Genomic DNA, 9,252 nt, shown 5'->3' with positions numbered 1-9,252 from the left:
ATGATTTTATCAATTTTCTCAGTAAAAAAGCATGCTAACGCCTGACATTGTTGCGTGTTTAATGGGGGTGCAGCAGCTGTAGTGTGTGCACCAGCCAATTCTTTAACTTTATTGAAAAGGGTTTTTGGCATATTTGTTGCTTCCACGATAGTTTTTGAGACAAAAGCAGCTCTTGCTTTTGCACAGGCCGTGTGATAAAGATTCCTGGCTTCCTGGTAGCTTCTTTTTGCATCAAGGGCGTAGTTTTTACGCCATTTGCGTTCTAGCGCTTTGCATTTGGATTTTTCAATCTTTAGACTGTCATTGTACCATGGAGCCGGAGGGCGATGTCTACTCCCTTTGGTGCGAGTAGAGGGCAGACATTTGTTAGCTGCATCGCTAAGCCAGTTATGTGCTTCGGTTGCTAGCCAATCCATGTTGGAGCTATGGCTTGGTGGGTTTTGTTGTAGTGCCGAGTTTAGCAGTTCTAGGTCAACTAGCTTCCAGTTTTTTCTGTATGAGCCATCAGCATCATGTTGCAAGCTGGGGGAGGGTGGAAAAGTAATGCTGAATTTAATAAGATGGTGGTCAGACCAGCCAGTGGGCAAGGTGGCAATACAACTTAGTTCTCTGATGTTGGATATTATAGGGTCCAACAAATTCCTGTAGATCAGCGTGATCCTTATGTCACGGCGGATTTGCATGGTTCGGCACAGACATTTTTGGTGGATACAGGTGCAATGAATAGCTCTCAACTATTACAATAACAATCAATACTGTCAAGATCCCTCATTGGGTCAAATCTATTTGCAAGTGGAATAGTTGTATTCATAGTGGAACACACTTGTTGTGTTTGCGACAGCATCCCTTGGGGCCGATTAAATCTAGTGCCCCTACGACTGGAAGGTAATAACCCTTCTGGGTAAAAAAAGGAACAAGGAAAAGCTTGGAACTTCTTCAATAAGAAGTCCAGTCCTAATAAATTTTCCCTCCAATTTTCTGTCAACAAAAATGGGGAGTCAACAGTAAAAGGACCAACTGTAAAAGCAAGAAGTTGGGAAATGGGGCACACAATTGGTACGCCTGAAAAACCTACCAAGACATTATTACAGCCAGACAGGGCTGCATCGGGTATCAGCGAATGAGAGCTATTCATTGCACCTGTATCCACCAAAAATGTCTGTGCCGAACCATGCAAATCCGCCGTGACATAAGGATCACGCTGATCTACAGGAATTTGGACTGGCCCCTCACCCTGTCCCTTGCTGTCCTAGCTATAGGACATCTCTGTCACTTCATCCATATCAGAATCATCATGATGATACTGCCTTCCCCAGGGATCATCAAAATAATTCTGATCTGAATGACCCCCCGGAAATGTATCAACTTGATCTTCATCCAGACCAACCTGTCCACGTCCCCTGGGTACTGCGAGTTTCTGCAACAGCTCTGGACACTCACTTTGCCAATATCCCTCCTTTTTACAATATGCACGCTGATTCGGCCCCAAGGGCGCACCACCTCTTCCCGCACCCTATGACCTTTGACCTAGACCAGCGCCTCAATCCCTTCCGGACCCGCTTGCACCCTGCTGTAGCAACACCTTCGTCTTCAAATCCTTACTCCTTTTCTACACTAGATCCTTTTCCTTGTTTTCTCGATGCTCATAATATTTAGCTATACTCAATATCACTGAAGGGAAGAAAGTAGTCCAAGTACTTTCAGAAGCTTGTAGCAGAGCTACAGTTTCAGGAAGTAAATTCATAACAAACCTATTAACAAACAAACAAACACCATCTTCAACTGACAAATCCTGCTCACTAACATCATGAAACACCCCTTCAAAACTAGTACAAAAATCTGACACACTCTCTAGTTTCTTCTGATGACATGCCGTTAACTTGTCCCAATCCACCCGTATGGGTGGGATCAGAGAATGCATATAGGTGAGAATATGGTTTGGCAAAGCCAAAATTTACCTTTGGGCTTTTCACCAGCCTTTCTCTTCTTATCCCATGCCCTAATCGCATTCCAAGTACCACCCGACTCCTCCCCATGATCCTGTGTATGCACTTGCCGCCAAATGTCCACAGGCAGCAAAACCCCAAAAACATCTCACTATTTGCTAAAGTCATAACTGACAAAGAGGTGGCCTCTGTTAATTCTTTATAAAATGTAGTAGGATTTTTCCTAGGGTCCGGTAACTGACTTTTAAGTGCAAGCACTTCACTTGTCGTCCATGGGGTATAGACCTATTGTTCAAGAAAATGAGCCCCTACCCGCTGCTGAACCACATCCCCATTCTGGTTACACTGTTCTAGAATCTCACGATAAAAACAGAGTGCAACTCTCACCTTGGAAATTGGGATACTGTAGTTGGAGTATGATTATGCAATCTTTTTCGATACCGAGAAGCATCCCAACATTACTAAAAAATTCTGCAAGGGCCAAACCAACTGAATAGACACAATCTCAAATATCATAAATAACTTGTGGAGCTGAGCTTCCAATAAACTTTTCTCACAGACTAATCAAGGTAGCCGGCATATGGTAAAGGGCATGCTGTTGCACAAACGTGTCAAAATCTTTCATCACACTCCACACGTCCTCTACACTGTAGATTGGACTCTGTGCACACTGTGCAGCCTGATTAGCTACCATCTTCTTCTCCTCATCTCCCACATCAGCCCAAATCAATGCCCTCCCCATTCGCTCCTGTGCCGCTGCCCAATCCCCTCCATTTGAGCATTGCACTGGGTTCCCAACACTACCCAACACCACAGAAGCAATGCCTGGAAAAGACATAAGAGGTGCAGATGCAGATGATAATGTCAGCAGTACCTTTGTGGTGGGTGTAAGAGAAACATGAGTGGAAGCAGCAGACACTGCAGGGGTGCTTACTGCCACCACACTCACATGTTGCAAGACTCGGGGGGATACAGATGGCATTAGAGCCATAGCTGTTATATCTATGGGAAGACTAGAAGGGGGTGGTGAGGCAGCAGAGGACTGAGGCGATGGAACAACAGGATACAATCTCTGTGGGGCATAGCGAGGTGGGGGAAGAGTATCCAACAGATCCTCCACAAAAGGATCCTCATCCTCTCAAACAACATAAGACCTGTTACATTGCAATCAAAACGTCCTATCTGCACACTCAATACCCTTTTCAGTTGCTACTTATCATAAGCTACAGCTGTCTGAACCACCGTTTGCATTGCCATCTTCCTAGACTCATTATCGCCTCTGTTTAGCTTCCTTCTGCCATACATGCAAAGTATCAAACATTGACTGTCTACTTCTTCTAGCAAATAATTTGTCCTGTAAATAATTACATTTTTGTTCATCAAAGGTACCATCTAGTGGCCATCATTGAAGCTCAGCATTATTCCTCGTATACTTGTGCCAAAATGTATGAAACATATTATGGCCAATACTGTGCTTCACATACATCTCGAAGCTCGGAGGGCATTCTGGAGGTGCAGGCTGTCTTTCCTCCAGGCGATTCTCAGCAGAACAACAGCGTCACCCCAAGCACAACACTTTACTCCAGCAAGGAATTCTAGCATCAGACGCATTCAGTCTCCATCTAAATCACACACACAGACAACGAAAACACACAGACCAAAGAGCTCTCCAAGTCAGTCCATGGACTGCACCAAGACAAGATAGGCTCTAGCCCCAGGCCTTTTCAATCTTAAACCAAATTCAACAAGTGGCCTGATGGAACGTTCCAAACGCTCCGTATCACAAGGGTCTGCAGACCCGCCAAGTTAATCAAGATGGCGCCGCACTTACCAAAACTCACCTGGTGCACAAAGGGCAAACAACATTATTCTCCACTGCCGACTCTTCAGACCAAACGGTCAGATCCAATGGTTTCGCCTATTCAGGACCCCAGCCTTGATGACCACTAAACGAGGAGCCACCTGATCAGACAGGCAGGGCAGCCGCGAGAACCAGGCTCTATCAAGTGGGGATCCCCAATCTACCCATTCAACCAGGCGCAACTCCGGCATCTTTGACCCGGTTATGGGCGGGATGGGTCACCTGGTGTAGAGAGAGGAAGATAGTACATACTTCATTACATTTATACCACCCCCAGGGGAACTTTGTGCAATTGGTTGAAATATCACCTGGTGTAGTCCCTGTTTGGGCACCAACTGAAGGAAGTGGCCCAACTAAGGTCACCCGGGTCACTCTCGACCTCCTCTCGACTTCCAGTAATGAAGAGTCGATGGCGCGGTAGAGAATGCAAGGAAACTAATTTATTCACAAGATACACAGCAGTGGAGTCCGGTATGACCAGCCTCCTATGATGGGTGATGAGGGACTGACTCTAGTAAGCATAAAGTTACAGTACGTAGGTTGCGGAGCCCACTGAGACCCGCCTGTTATGGAAAAATACTGATAGCTGTCGTAATACAATGGGGGCACAGAACATGAGTTTTGATTCCACTGACTAGTACAAGCTATCTACTATTGAAGGTCGGCTGGCCTATCGTCCCTTCTAGACAGGTGGGAGAAGGCATCTATGTAACAAGAAAGGCATGCGTAAATGAGCAAATTTCAGCATTGGAGAAACAAAATGAGCAAGTAACAGTTTTGATTGTAAAACAAATGGCATCTTCAAGAGCTAAAATTGTGGCAACGATGTCAAACTACATAACTTAATATCTATATTTACTAAATATGTCTACACATGATAAGCAAATGTAATATATTATCCTTATAAATGCTAACCTACTTTTGGGTAATACACGAGTAAGATGACAATATTACGTTTCAATTCTATCACCTCACAGCTCATGACACTCTGATCACCTACCTTCTGGCCTTTTCAGATCATGACACTATCTGGCATCTCTGTACTCTCAGTCGATGACACTCTCTGGCCTCTCAGCTCATGACACTCTTTTTCTCCTCTCAGCCCACCACAATCTCTTTGTTCCTGGCATACTCCTGCTTTATAGCTCATTACTCTCTCTTGCCTCTCAGATCATTACATAAACTGGCATCTCAGCTCATGGCACTCTCTGGCCTCTCAGCTCATGACACTCTCTGGCCTCTCAAGTCATGATGCTCTTTGGTCTCTCTGTCTTCTCTGCTCATGTCACTCTCTGGCTGCTCAGCTCATAGCCCTCTATGACCTCTCAGCGCATTCCACTCTTTGAAATCTCAGCCCATGACACTTTCAGACCTCTCAGCTTGTGACACTCTCTTTTCTCACACTCCTCTCAGCTCATGACCTTCTCTGGTCTGTCTGTCCTCTCAGCTCATGGTACTCTCTGGTCTATTGGCTCATGACCCTCTCTAGTCTCTCGGTTATTGTCACTCTCTGGCCTCTCAGCCCATGACTATCGCTGGCCTCTCATCCCATGATGCTGTCTGGTCTCTCAGCTGATGGCACTCTCTGGCCTCTTAGGTTATGCCACTCTCTCAGTTCCTTACATGCTCTGGCTTCTCAATTCATGACACTCTCAGGAGCCTCAGCTCATGAATATGTACTAGTGACTGACGTCATTAGATCCTTTCCGCACTACCTTTGGCAGAGATCCATCTGCCTTTGTAATCTTAATTAAGAAACATTGATTGAGATTTTCAAAAACTTTAATTATGTTGGCATTTTTCTCTTGTTTTTCCAAAATTAATGCATTTGCATATGTCAATAAAAATACTTGTTCATGCTGTTTTTCTCAAAACATTCATTTCGCTGATTTGATAAACAGAACAAGGTTACAAATGAAGAAAAAAAGTTATCCTGTCCCAATGCATTTCAGGATTAGTAAGGGGCGCTGAAAAACATAATACCGTAAATATACTTAAAATGCGACCAACTGCACACAAGATGGTTAACTAATAGGTTCACAAATTGTCATTCATGATTTAACAAATTATCATTCATCATTTAACAAAACTGATAGAACATGTGACATTTTGTTGGGTAAGCATAAAGATATCTCTTTTGAACAAACACATAATTCGGCATTTAACTCTGGCCTTGCAGCTCATGATACTCTCAGTCATCTCAGCCCATGAAAATCTCTGGCCTCTCAGCTCATTATGCTCTCTGGCTGCTCAGCTCATGACTCTCTCAGCACTTTGTAGTCTATCAGCTCAAAACATGCTCTCCTCTCCCAGCTCATTACACTCTCTGTCCTTTCTGGCCTCTCAGATCATGACACTCTCTGACCTCTTAGCCCATGACACTCTCTGGCCTTACAATGGTCTCTGGATGCTTAGCTCATGCTACCCTCAGCACTTTCTAGTCTCTCAGCTCAAGACATGCTCTGCCCTCCCAGCTCATTACACTCTCTATCCTCTCTGGTATCTCCGCTCATGACTCTCTGGCAACTTACCGTCTGGCCTCACAGCTCATGCCACTCTCTGTCCTCTCAGCTCATGACAAACTCTGGCCTTTCATCTAAATGCACTGTATGGCCTCTCAGCTCATGGCCCTCTTGGCCTCTAAGCTCAGGACATTCTCCGGCCTTGCAGTTTCTAAACTTTCCGGCCTCTCAGCCAAAGGCCCTCTCTGTTCTCTCACCTAATTATACACTCTGGACTCATGACAATCTCTGCCCTCTCAGCTAATGGTACTATATGGCCAATCAGCTCATGACAATCTCTGGCCTCTCAGCTCATGACTGTCTGAGCACCTACCTTCTGGCCTCTCAGATCATGACAAACTCTGGCATCTCTTGACTCTCAGCTTATGACACCCTCTAGCTTCTCTACTAATGGCACTATATAGCCTCTCAGCTCATGACAATCTCTGGCCTCTCAGCTCATGAAAATATCTTGCCTCTCAGCCCATAATGCTCTCTAGCTTCACAGCGCATGCTGCTCTCTGGCCTCCCAGCTCATGACAATCCCTGGCTTCTCAGCTAATGGAACTATACAACTTCTCAGCTCATGACAATCTCTGGCCTCTTAGCCCATGACAATCTCTGGCCCATCAGCGCATAACAGTCTCTATCCTCTCTAGTCTCTCAGCTCATGACTCTCTCTGCTCTCTCTTGTCTCTCAGCACCTACCTTCTGCCTCTCAGACCATGGCACTGTCTGGCATCTCTGTACTTTCAGCTTGTGACTCTCTCAGGCCTCTCCTCTAATGGCACTATATGACCTCTCAGCTCATAACAATCTCTGGTCTCTCAGCTCACAACAATCTCTGGCCTCTCAGTTCATAATGCTCTCTGGCCTCTCAGCTCAAGAGAATCTCCAGCATCGCAGCTCAAGACACTCTTTGGCCTCTCAGCCAATGGCCCTCCCTGTCCTCTCACCTCATGACACACTCTGGCCTGACAATCCATGACAATTTCCGGCCTCTCAGCTAATGGCACTATATGGCCTCTCAGCTCATGACAATCTCTGGCCTCTCAACTCATGAAAGTCTGAGCACCTACCTTCAGGCCTCTAAGATCATGACACTCTTTGGAATCTCTGTACTCTCAGCTTATGATACCCTCTGGCCTCTCAGCTAATGGCACTATACAATTTCTCAGCTCAAGACAATGTCTGGCCTCCCAGCCCAAGAAGATCTCTGGCCCTGTAGCTCATTACACTATCTGGACTCTTAGCTCATGACACTCTCTAGTCTCTCTATCCTCTCAGCTCATGACCCTCTCTGGCCTCTCAGCCCATGACAATTTATGGCATTTCAGCTCATGACAATCACTGGCCTCTCAGCCAATGACACTCTCTTGCCTCTCAGCTCATGATGCTCTCTGGCCTCTAAGCTCATGACCCTCTCTATCCTCTCAGCTCTTGACCCTCTCTGTCCCCTCAGCCTATGACACTATCTGGCCTCCCAGCCCATGGCACTCTCTGGCCTCGCAGCTCATGGCACTCTTTGGCCTCTCAGCCAATGACCCTCTCTGTCCTCTCAGCCCATGACACTCTCTGGCATCTCAGCCCAAGACACTCTCAGGCATCTCAGCTCATGACACTCTCAGGCATCTCAGCTCATAACACTCTCAGCACTTTCTAGTCTCTCAGCTCAAGACATGCTCTGCCCTCTCAGCTTATTACACACACTATCCTCTCTTACCTCTCAGCTTATGACTCTCTCAGCACTCTCTGGCCTCTGAGATCATGACACTATCTTGCATCTCTGTACTCACAGCTTATGACACTCTCTGGCCTCATTGCTATTGGAACTGATGGAGCAAGGTTTCACACGTAAAGTGACTTGCTCAAACTCAACCCACTCGATAATAATATTAATGTACTAAGTAACATGTTTTGTCTTATTAATATTTCATTACAAGATATATTAGGCATCTAGGAGAAGCTTGCCAATGTGCTTTTACTAACCATAATCTGCTTGCACTAAAATGGCTGCTGCTACGCGGGATTCTCTACTGCGCATGCGTCTGTCATGCCCACGTGACATGCTTGGTGGGAAAACGTTTGCTTCTGCGCAAAAGAACTAAGATGGCTGTTATGTGAGTGGAGAAGTGTGGCTCAGGGGTTAGAGGCGGCAGACCCGGGAGCTGAGATCGGCCCTGGACCAGGGTTCAATTCCCCGCCTCGGCGGGTCTTGGGCTAAAAATTCCACGGACTCGATAATTCTCGCTCCGGTGCCTACTTGACTCAAGGGTTCACACTCTGCGACTCTGGGCAATAGCTTGCTTAATCTCCACAACGGCCCCTCGCGGCGGGATGCCTGGCTTTCACCTTGTGGATACCCTGCCGGGGTATCTCACAGGGGAATACCAGGACGGGTTCCCTAAGCAAGCGCATAGATGCCTGCGATGTGGGCGATTTGCGCTATATAAATACATGTACATTTACATTTACATTTATGTGTCCTAATGTGCAAGAAGCTCGCTTCGCTGCTTTGCTAAGCTGTTTTTTTGCTTAATATTTAATGCAATAGTATAAAAGAAAATAATGGGAATAAGGGGATAGGGTAGAAAGAAGTGGTATACAGTGCATTCATTTATTCTGTGTTTCTAAAACTGTTTCTTTTCTATTTTTACATGTTACCAAAATGACGTGCCTAATGCTTTGCTGAACTCCATCTGTGGAGAAACTGGGCCCCTGCGACAAATGTCCTGAAGGCACAGAAGCTGTAGCCTTGAATCATGGCCAAGACGTACATGGAAGGCGGAGAAGAGTGAACTTCTTGCCTTCGCAGAGGAAGCTGAATTGATTAATTGTTTTAAAATGATTATTGATACATTTCACTACCGGGAGGAATAAAGACCATGGGTAGATAAAGTAATGGGAGGGAACGACTTGAATACATGATTGACAAGTTGCTTCT

This window comes from Lissotriton vulgaris, chromosome 4_2 (genome assembly GCF_964263255.1).
Source record: "Lissotriton vulgaris chromosome 4_2, aLisVul1.2, whole genome shotgun sequence".
In the NCBI taxonomy this organism is placed as follows: domain Eukaryota; kingdom Metazoa; phylum Chordata; class Amphibia; order Caudata; family Salamandridae; genus Lissotriton; species Lissotriton vulgaris.
The sequence above is the reverse complement of the archived record's forward strand: the minus strand, read 5'-3'. Positions refer to the sequence as shown.